This window comes from Falco naumanni, chromosome 5 (genome assembly GCF_017639655.2).
Source record: "Falco naumanni isolate bFalNau1 chromosome 5, bFalNau1.pat, whole genome shotgun sequence".
Lineage (NCBI taxonomy): Eukaryota > Metazoa > Chordata > Aves > Falconiformes > Falconidae > Falco > Falco naumanni.
The window spans coordinates 41,542,526-41,554,568 of NC_054058.1; positions in this window are offsets into that span (position 1 = coordinate 41,542,526).

Below are 12,043 nucleotides of genomic sequence, written 5' to 3' on the forward strand. Positions count from 1 at the left end.
TGGACGAGTAATGGGAAGATGAAGGGAAAAAAGTCAGACCGCTGTGGCCCCTTTGCCCTCCCTGGATTTTTAAGTAAATAACCTATTTGCATGAAAGCCTTCGCAGACTAAAAGCACCTTCGAAAACCTCTTAAGCGTGGCCTAGCAGAGCACAACTGAGGCAGCAACACGAAAGTCTCTGTTCCTAATGCTACATCGCAGGACCTTTTTGTTATTATTTTAAGCTGGCTGCACCAGAAGGGAAATGAACTCACACTACAGTTCCTGTTCGCTGGAATCCCCTGAGAATGAGACATTTGGAGTAAAGCTTCAGAAGGGAAAACTCCCGCCCTCTCCTGCCCCCCCCCCCCCCCCCCCCCCTTCCTCCAATCAGGAGTAGGGTGAAAATGCACCCATTGTACCCCAAGGCTGATGCTGGTGGGTGAAGGTCCCTGGGCCAGCAGGCAGGTGAGAAGTCCCCAGCACAGCCCTAGCCCATCCTAGCTCTCTACTTTCTGCAGTTAAATTAACAGGTACATATTAGATGTAAATCACTCCTTTTTTCCTTTTTTTTTTTCTTGGTTCTCACATATTACAGGGCAAATTCTTTATGTGGCTGCCCAAAGGTGCAGCACAATAGGGAATTGTTCTATTAACCAGGGGGTGGGGGTGGGGGGGAATATGATTAAATAGGAGCCTACCAGAATAAGGGCTTATCTGAAAAAAAGACTTTTTCTTTTTCTACAATTCCCCTTTCCTCCCTTAGTCAAGGTAGTCACAGAAGCCTGAAGAAAACAAAGCAAAGGCCCATTCCATGGGTTACCTATTACTGGCAACTCTGGGAATACCCCACATATTTTCAGTTCAGTCCCACGCCTCTAAATTCTCTGAGCTGTAACTACAAAGCGAGGGACCAGAGCCTCTTCAAAGCCTTGTTTGGGTAATCATCCAAATAACAAAAAAATAGGGAAGCTGAAACAAAAGAACTTTCAGATTTCTTATCCTGCTGCCAGGGTAGATTTTAAGTAACCTGATTTTGGCATTATGAACATAAGCCCAAACACATAAGTCCATAAAAGTATTTCCTTTTGCTTTGTATCAGGTTATATATGCCATGAAGAGGGGATTTTCTTATATCCAAAGGACCAGGAAAATTTTTCAGTCCCTAACCAATGTTCAAGATGTATTTGGCATAAAAATCAAATCAGTGAAGAGTTTGCTAGAGAATAATTAATATTTAAATAACTTTTTATTGGCATAGGTAAAATGAAATAGCTTTATCTACAGAGTAATATTCACTTTTCTCTTCATTATGAAAATAAATGGGAACTCAACAATATTTGTAGCTGTTTTATGACTTCTGAATAGTCATCTCAGTTTAAATTTATTCAAATATTAAAATACCATGTAAATTGTTCCTCTTCTACTAGCAAATGCAAAGTAGTTTTCAACCAAATATATGTAATGTGGGAACTCTGTCCCTCAGTGCAAGTAAACCAAAATGTTTGTTACATTCATGTAGCTATGCAAAGAATTGTAGGATAGACTCCAGCATAATAAGAAGACATTTTCCCCACAGCTGAGGGGGAAAAGAAGGCTTTCAGTCTATGCACTTTTACAATTCGGCTAACCAAAACCAGGAAGAAAGTAAGTGAAGTGGGTGTATGATGAAGTCTTACAAAGTAATAAAGGGGAGAATCTTAAGAATGAGGAACATTGCTCTTTACTAAAAACACCATAAAGAACTGAATACATGCTGTTTCACTTGGTATTCAATTAATCTGTAGAACCCAAACCAAAGTATTATAGGGGGTAAAAAGACTTAGTGAGTTTATACAAATACATACACAAAACCATAAAAATACATGGATATTTCTCTCAGTAAGAGAAGGGGCATGGTTTTCCATTCCTCAGCACATAAATAGTCTCTGAATAGAGTACAAATAGTAGCAAAACATTTCAGAAGGACAGGTTAATTTTGTAGGCAGTGTTGACACAACAATTCTGTTAGCTTGCCCTTAAACTTCCAAAGTGCCTCAAACTATCTGTATCTGTATGTACACGTCTTTAGTTTTCTTTAAACTCCAGCTCTGATCTTCCAGGAATATTGGGCCAACATTCCAGATGAGGGCCCTGGCACTTCCCAGCATGCCATGTAGACATAAAAAGCAACCACTACTCAAGTCTTGAGTATGATCACCTTCTAATCATGCTTTCTTCATGCAAAAATCTAAAAGGTGAATAGCTGGTAACATTGCATTTTTTCACTGTGAGCTGTTAAGCTCAGCCAAATAGTTTTCCAACAGTATCTTACCCCTAGGAGAATTAATTAATGAATGACAGATAGTTCAGTTTGCAGGATTCATTTTCTGAAAAGACATCCATAAAATACATCCTTAGAATACATATGTACTGAACTTGCAATCATCAGAAAGACATGTCAGCAATTCACTCTGGTATTTAAGGAAAGAAAGGGAATTATAAATACTAGAGTATCACCTGCCACCTGGGTAAACTTACTAAACAATAAATCTGGATGCAATTCTTGGGTGCTTGATCAGAAAGCAGCTCAAGGTTAATAAATGGAAATGTTTCATCTGCCATCTTCCAAAGCAGCTCACACTGAACGTTGTATATATCTCTTTGGCAGAAATACTGCAGCACAGCAGTGCTTTAAACCCAGCTTTAACCCAGCTTTCAAACCCAGCTTTAACCATATGAATCCATGGGTACAGTTTCAAATTAATTTCTTACATGCAAGAAGGAGCAGGTGTGCTACCGCTCTGTCCTTTCTTTGCTTATCTCTTACCCAACACTTGGTTCCAGTGCCTATCTTACACAGTCTCTGGGATCTCATCTGATCTCCTGGTAAGCTGACATAACTCGTTCAAGTTCCAAGACAGCAACAAAAGTTTGTTCCTTCTGTTTTGGGCTCACTGGTGAGGTAAGTTGGCTTACCTCTGGATCAGACAAGATCAGTCAGACAGTGTGACTTCCAGAGCTGATGCAAGGGAGGAGCTGAACTATAAGGAGGACTAAGAGAACAAAAGAGAGGAAGCAAAGTGAAAGGAGGACTTGGAAATAGCAGGAGGGAGCAAGACCTCCTCCTTTGCTGTGTGGTAGTATGGCTCAGCAGCTCGGCGAAACCTGTTCTAAGAGTGGGTTTTTATGAAATTACTTCATCTAATCTAATGGCATGCTGTCCTTAAAAGTGGGGAGGTCTCATTCCTCTCCCACCAGCCACAGACCCCTGACCCTTTCCTTGTGTCAGGTCTGGCTGTCAACAGACTTAGTGCTCACACCATTCAACTTTTTAAATGGATGGAAAATGGACTTGACACAGGAAAGTGAATAAAGAGAGTTTAGTTGGGCTAACTAGTTAAATTGGCTTATTGAGGTGTCAGACAATTGACAGGACTGGCATGTGAGGAGAGAAACAGGACCACTGTGGCCAAGAATGTGGGCAGAGAGATGTGGCCAAGAGTGTGGGCAGAGAGATGTGGGAGGAAGATGTCTTGTCTGAGCAGCCCTGAGCAGCTGGATTGGCTCAGCCATGTTGTGTAATTTCATTCTGGCTGCAGCAGTGAGCAGCTCAATGGAGGCGGCAAAAGCTGCCTTAGGAACAGAATAAATTGCCCGTTCCTTGCTCTAGATTACTGTGCATAGGCTGCCTCTGGTACCTTTGCTGCCTCATTTTAAACCATCATAAATATTTGTGTCTACTTTAAGTACATCTGAGTATATGAATACAAGACACTAACTACATGGTCCAATAGAGTAAGAGGGAAAGGTCAGTGCTGGGATTATAACTGGTTAAAAGGTGGGAAACTGGGTGATCCATCTTCAGAGAAGCTATGGTTTTGTGCTACTCAATTTACTCACTAGACAAGATTTGCAGAAGGGAGTCAGAAGACTGGTGGCTGATGATAAACTGGCAGGTGAAGGTCATGTTCATGCGTGCAGAGTAATACACTGAGAAGAAAATCTAAACAAACCTTTAAATTTACTGTCACATCTCAGAAATGTAATTTACTTGGGGCAGTTCACACAAAGCCTTAGGTCAATGTTCTGTACAGGTAAAACCAAACCCCAAACCAAACAAACAAAAAAAGAGAGTTGACAATTAATAAGGAAGGAATACAGAATGAAGTGGAAAAACTCATTATGACACTGTAAACTTTCATTCTGAAACTACATTTTGAGTACCCCAGGTACCCCATCTGAAAAGGGGGGGTGGGGTGTGGGGGGAGCAAATGGCAGCAAAAGAGTTTTAATATACAGAATAGCTTAATATGTGGGGAGAAATCAAGTAGAGAGATAAGACTTGAATCTGAAGAAAGGTGAATAGCTCATTATTATTGAAGTCTATAATAATCTGTATCATGGACAAAATAAATAGGGAGCAGTTGTTTTTCACTGTATAAGTACAAGGGCCTGATGAAAGAGATAGCCAGACAGCAAAGTTAAAATAAACACACACAAAAAGATTTTAATTGTAGGTAAATGACAGAATTGCCCTCTGACTGCAAGAGTCAGGGAGAACAAAAGCGCAAAAGAATTAAAAAAAAGAGATTAGGCAAAAACATGTGGCCAATATAGGTCACAGAAAAATCACTGGATTTCTTGGGTATTTATCACCTCAGTCCAGCTGTTTCTCAAACCTTTCCTCCTTTTCCTTTCCTTCCCCTACAGCCCACTGACTACTGGCATAGCCTTAAGTACAGTAAACCTCACAGGTTACTTTTGACTTATAGATTGGGTCCAGATGTACCACCAGCTCAGCTGCTGTGACCTCTGTAGAGGGCTTCCATGTATGGAGTTTCCAGTGCTTTAATGTAGCAGCAGACAAAACAGGCAGCTTGTCCATCTGAAAGCAGGTTTTATTTTTTATTTTCTACAGATCCCAAGTACTCCTAAGTGTTGCTAAGGCAAGGAGCAACTCCCCAGATACAGAGTCAAGTTGTTTGCCTGCACATGACTGTCCCAGTCAGCACATTCTTCATCCAGCCCCAAATCTCTTTCTCTCCATGCTTTCATTAGGTACTGAGAAAATGCCCTGTGACTGATTTTACCATTTTCTCCATTTCCAACACTTTCCCCCTTTGTGTGTGCCCACTCTTTCTGTAAGGGTGTAAAGGTTTGTCAGCTAGGTACTTAATCTGCAATAAAGAGGCTGAAGAAAATTAAGTGAGCATTGAGTTTTATGAAAGCATATCCTTCTGTTGCAGGGTCTATTAAATATAATGGTCCAAATAAGCTTTCAGCTCTGAAAATCCTTGAACTGCTGATTAGCTGATGCTGTGAGTAAAAAGACTACATCATACTTGTCTTGCTTTTACACTCTTCCCTAAACATTCTCTAGTGCCCACTGTCAGGGACAGGATATGATGCCAGCAAGGCATTTGGTGTGATCTAGCAGAGCAGCTATTCTGTTAATGATTGGATGTAACATGACAATGACTCCTCTCCTTCTTACCTTTCTCCAGCTGTCTAAGAGATCATTTTTCTTCACTCTGCAATTTTGATTAAAATGTGTTAAGAGACGTGAACTAAATTCTCAGCTCCTACAGATTTGCACAGTAATCATGGAAACAGCAGACAGGGTTAAATAAATCTAATACCCTTCACTTTTTTTTTTTTTTTTAATTCTCTTATGAAACGTATATTATTAGTTTTCACAACAGTTTTTGCAGCATGCTATTGTGGCATCCAAATCAGTCAAAGAGAATAGTTAAGGTGAACTGCTGTGTACCAAGCTGCCATACCTGGATCAACGATCCTTGGTGTAGGGGATTTATCGCAAAACCTAAACCTGATCTGAGCACAGCTCCAGGAACCCTAGCTCAAACTGCATCTGTTGTGAAAGGCACCTTGGAAACACACCAGGTACACCACAGAGATTTACTATTACTGGAAGGATTTAGAAATTGAGGAGACACAAAGAAAATAATTTTCCTTATTTGAAAATACGACAAAAATACTTTTCTGACACAAATACAGGGTTCTAAATATCTTTAATAAAACTTCTTCTAGATAGCATTTTTTTCTTTCAAAAGATATCTGCTAAATCTGTGTAATGTACTATAACCTACTTCCATGTTCTGAGAAAAGTTGCTTATTCTTATGCTGCCTACATGCAAGGGTAAGCAATGACAGTCCTTGAAGCGCTAAATGAGAAAAAATGAGCACAGGATTTGTAGAAAAGCAATTGATGGTATTATTTTCAATGTTTGGAAGACTTTTAAACACACAGAAAGCAAAGGAATACAGGAAGAATCTATGGAAATATTCTCAGAACAGTCCTCAACTTTAAACCTCCATTAATCATGATATGCTTCGCACTCCAATATGTGGTTAATAAAAGGAATATTAATTGTATGCCTTTTGGTCTGCAATGCTAATTTCTGTCCAATTCATTTCATATTTCATGGTTTTCTGAGTTTTATATTTAGTTAGGACTCGCACAAGATCTTGGTTCACACAGTAGGAGAATAAATGGTTTCAAACCACGAACTGGAGAATAACATTATTGTTCCTTCTATTCCTACTTAAATTTTGATCACCGAAGCTTTAAGAAGGACAAGGACCATGCTTCCACCAGACAGCCTCAGAGGTAAGGAGTGTTCATGGCCTAGGCATAGATCTTACCTCTTTTTTTGAATCTTGTATTGAAAATTGCTTCCTAACAGGGTGATACATTCTCACTGGAATTAAAGATCACCATTGACATGCTCATGGCCAGGTTTGATTCCTCAAATACACATATATACAGGGGTAATATTTTATTTTTCTTGTGGCTGTATTTTAGAAGCCTCTTGCTCAACTGAGTTGGATCAATTGTTTCATTATTTAATTTTGGGTCATTGTTTAATATTTCAAAAGTGGAACTCGTTTTTAGGTAATTTAAGTAGATTTTACAGTATTTAGAAGAACTGACTTTTGCCACTGAAAATAATTTTCAGAAAGAAACAAGCCTCCCAGTGTGCTCTTATCTGCTGAATGAGAACATCTTTTAGAGACAAACATCTGAGACAAATGCCCCCTGGAGGTGTGCACTACTCCAGTCATTACGGAGGCAGTTTGCAAGTGCTTTAATGCCAGTCCCTGAGATCCTGTCAGTACCTGCACCCATTAAGCCTATCACTTTTCAACTTTACACCAAAAGCCTTGATATTGTTTTCCTGATGTACACTTCCAGCGTGCCTGTTCTCGTCTTCCTGCACAGAGAGAGATATCTTCTCCAGATGTTGGCTCACATGTGGGCCAGACATACATTAAGATACAAGCCCTCTTCCCTTGCTAGATTTCAGCCATGCATGGAAAATATTCAAACCCTACCTAAATGGCAGAATAACTCCATCCCTGCAGTCTGTTTTAACGAAGGACAGAAACAAATGTTTACACCCCGCTACCCCCATCTCATGTCATCTAGGGGAACATGGAAAGTATCACAGATAATTCCACAGTGGCAGAAAGCTGCTGTTTCATAATATTACACTGGCACACTGCCAGTTCATGAATTACTTTTAAAGGAAATTAGGGCATCGTGAAGAATAACAAATCTTCTAATACACAACATATGAAAATTCTGGGCTGAAGCAGCTTCTAAATCTTTCTCTCACTCCATTTCTTATTTAAAAAAAAAAAGAAAAATCAGCAAGGTAGGAATCTGCATATGATGTAATACCTGGAGACAATTAAATTCACATTTCTGTGTGGTTTTGAAGCTTTTGCATAGAAGCCAGTGGGAGTCTTGCCTGATCAAGGCCTTCTTACACAAACGAACAACTGCAAATGTGTTAGGAAAGACTGATCTCTGGGTCAGCGAATCACAAGTGGTTTGTCTCCTTTAAACCTCTTGGGACTGTTCGGTAATTCATAACCAAAAGAATTTCTTACTTTCATCCCAGCTGGAAAGCAGATTTATTGCACAGAACATTAACTTAAGAATAAACCTGGTGTTAACTTCAGAATCAAGCAATTCAAATAGACCAATTTAAGACAGAAATGAAAAAAAACAACAACAAACCAAAACCCATAAAAAAAAACCCTGTATTGAGCTTACTCTCCAGATGGGGCAGAATATTTTATATTGTATTGTCTAGTGTCTTTGTCTATTTAAAAAATAATAATACAATCAAAACTCTCTTAAGTCCTTCAGAAATCTAAGACACATTTGCTCTCTCACAGATTTAGCTTAGTTCCAATAAGGAACATAGGTTTCTAATGAAAGTTTTAGGAGCATTTTACATGCTTGAATGTTTCTGTCAGAGATGCCAGAGATGGCATTCCATACCAGTTAATATCAGGAAGATTTTCAAAGGGCTAAAAGCCATGTGGGGTATATGCGTGCATCTGACAGACCCAAAAGAAGCAGCAGGATGAGACAGTTTACATAGCAGAGATACATATGTCAAGATGCACATCTTGACCTGAAGATGTTAACCGGTGTATAATTCCTCACAATGGAGGCTTACTTCTTTGTAAATGATTGCTCTTCTGAAACTCTTGTGCCTCTTGGTCAAGTATATTTTTTTCCCCACCTAACTTATTTCAGCATAAAAATTGCACAAGGCCCAGGAAGCTAAATGCTACAGCATAAAAGGAATGCATTCCACTGGTTTCTTCCCTACCCTGCTGGCTGCTAGTATCCTCATTCCTGAAGCAGTATGAAGGAAATACAGTTACCTAATAAAAAGGTATAGAGGCTTGTGACTTCGCATTACCTCAGTCCAAATCCAAAAAGTTGTTTAGACAATTAACTCCCACTGCTTTTAATATGTATGGATACTTTTGCTATTCAAGCCTAGCTCCCTTGTGCTAGAAGTTGTAGCATTATGGGGGAGGTGGTCAGTCCCTGACTGTGACTATGACTGTGCAGGCCTGTGTAACGATTTGAAGGCCTTACTCAAATAAATTCTAGTTGGTTGGGCACCTAAATATATGACTGGGACACCTACACTATCAGCTACATAACCACAAATGATATGATCTGGCAGGAAAGTGCTGCCATTGAATTATATATGCAAAAGTGCAAGTTCAGCACTGCAAATATGAACGACATCTAGCAGCAGTGTGTGGTGGCAGCGGGGAGCTGCAATGGTTGTCACGCCTGGCAGAGAAGTGTCCTATTCTCTTACCTCCTCTGTAGTGACAAATGTACAGGATCACCCAGCACAGGCTATCTGAAGTCAGCATTACATCTGAACTACCTTTTAGAAACAAATGTGAAATAATAGCCAACTCCTTATCTCTGTTTCTGAGAAACTTTGGAGAGTAGTGAAGTGGTCAATGTTGTCCTGTGTTCTCTAGCTGAGTATCTGAAAACCCATAAAGAGGATTAATCAAATGCATCTGCCACTTTAACTGAGGCAGTGGTCCCTAAGGCACATTCTTTTTCTCTGTGGCTTTAGACCAGGGGTCCTCAAACTACAGCCCGCGGGCCAGATACAGCCCCCCAGGGTCCTCGATCTGGCCCCCGGTATTTACAGACACACACACACCCGCCCGCCGGGGGTTGGGGGGGAAACCAAGCAGCCGCAGGTGACTGCCTGCCACTGCATCCACCCGCCGGCCCCCTGGTTAAAAAGTTTGAGGACCCCTGCTTTAGACTATAGGGAGTAGGAGCTACCTACGCTGTACTTGTGCAAGCCTGCCACAGATAACGTGCCACACCTGCTAGATTTTCAAACTCCTTCACACCTTTTAACACCCCTTAGCTCCATAGGGATGCTATAACATTATTATTCTGCATTAAGACTTCAGGTGGCTGTTAGCACAACAGCCTGTGTAAAAAACCCTTTTCCCTTTAGTGATATTCATTGATACAGGGGCAGAGAGATTCACTTTCAATGCTTTACCTTGCTTATAAAGATATGGCCCTATGGAGTGAGGCTATTGCAACTACATCTATGCAAAGCTATCCTTTACTTGCTAGCCCTAACAACGAGTATCAAGCTGTCTCACTCGTTACCAAGCTGGAGCACTTGTTTATCCAGGAGAGACTGGGGACAACAAGAAGCAAAGGAGGAAGAAACTGAAGTTTGTCTCTTTGCTTTAAATATTTATTCCTGATCTTAAAAGGTTTCAGTTTTACCTAAATCAGTAATGTAAAATGTTACAGAGCACCACCAGGTAAATGTAATGCTCTTCAAACCTACTTGTAATCTTCAACTGCTAACATATTTTCAGTCGCTGCCCAAAGTATTCCATAGGTATCTCACCAAAATCAAGAGTTGCAATCCAGGCCTCACTGTTTAAATCAACAGTTCATGTTCCTCAGTGTGGGTACATGAAATTTACAGATACAGACAAGCTTAAGTTTTAGCATTTGAGTCATGCTAGTCATGTTCTTAAAATTAGGCATGTATGGAAGTGTTTGCAGGATTGGGGCTACATCATCGAGTGATTAGAAAACAGTCCCCTCTGGGTCTCAATTAAACATGGCTCCAGTAGCACAAATCAATGCACCAGGGGGGTGGTTTGAAGCTGAGATCATGTCTACAGCACAAGGCATGGCTGACATCAGCATGTTAATCTGGGGTGTGAGCATGCTGTGCTTACTGGATCCCCTAGTTTACCTGCAGTTACGACAGCCCAACTGTTTTCTTGCCAGTCTAGCATATTTCTGTCAGGAGGAAGAGGGGGGAGAGAGGGAGAGGAGTGAGTAAACCAAAATTTGATGCCATTATGATATGGATGGCGATCACAGATGTGGAACTACTGTCATGAGACCTGTCCAGGAGGATGCACTGCTCTGGATGGTTTTGATAAGGGATAAAAGTAAAGATCACACTCTTCAGCATTCCCTGTGATAAGCCTTACCAGTAAAAACAAGGCTGATACAGGCTGCCACAGATGACAAACACTTTTTTTCCCCCCTGAGCAGTGTGTATTTATGAGCTGTATTCTAGTTTAGACATAGCTATATTAATCAATGTTTGTAATGTGCTGAAATTGAAAGGTGTTATGCAAATGCAAAATATTCTTCAGATGCAAAGCCTTATTTTATTTTTCAGAAAGGTTGCTTGCTTTTTTTGTCAGTTATGTTTTTGCTTATGTTGTAAATGATTGGTTGCCTGTGTTTGCTGTTGTAACATGTATTCTTATTACTACTTTGTTTGTCTTTATTGGGATGTCTGCTTTTCAATCTCCAAGGAATTTCTTAATGCTATGCATGCAAATTTCAGTTCACAGATGTGCAAATTACATAGATGCTTTCCATCCCTCATAGGTAAAAAGGGTGGAAGTTACAGAAGGGGTGTATACTTGGAATATGCATGCTGGCACAGCACTGAAACCACAGCTCTTTGAATTCGTATTTTGCTTCTGAGGATTACTCCTAAATCAAAACCAATCAGATTTAAAAATGTTTTTTCAAATGGTCTACTCATAAATGGTCAAACCAAGTACCTTGTATATGAAGAATAAATTTAAAGTAGTGCTTCTGCCCTGCTTGATAAAATTTTCTAAAGAAGGAAAAATAACTAACAAATTGAGTAAGGGAAACACTTCTATAAAATAAGGAAGTGATTCTTAGGCTTTTCTTATGTTGCAGTAGAAGAACTGTGGAAGACTGTTCATGATTCTTGAGGCTCACTTTTACTAAAATAAAAAAAGGAAAAAAAAAGAAAAAAGAAGAGGTTGCAGCTTTTTAGGAAACCTCTTAAGGACTCCTGGAAAAAAGCCCATATCTGACCAAGATAAAGAACTCAGCATAACCTCACTGATTTACAGTAATAATAACATGTTGCCTCTCTACTGTGCACAGAGGAAATACTCCTCAGTATTTTTAACTAAAAATCTCTTCATGCCTGTGTGATTCTAAATAACTACTTAAACTTAAATTGTCTCTTGGGTATAAGGAAACAGCAAAATTATTTAAGAAACTTGTGAAGGTGGCAGGAAAGACAAAATAGAATGATTTAAAGAGTTTCAAAGTGCAGAGTCCAATTCCTACGTACGTGACATGATTAAAACAGTGCAATACAACAGTGCACACTGCATGCCTTCAGTTACCATGTTCCAGGGAAAACTGAAGAATTGCAGACAAAACATGAATATC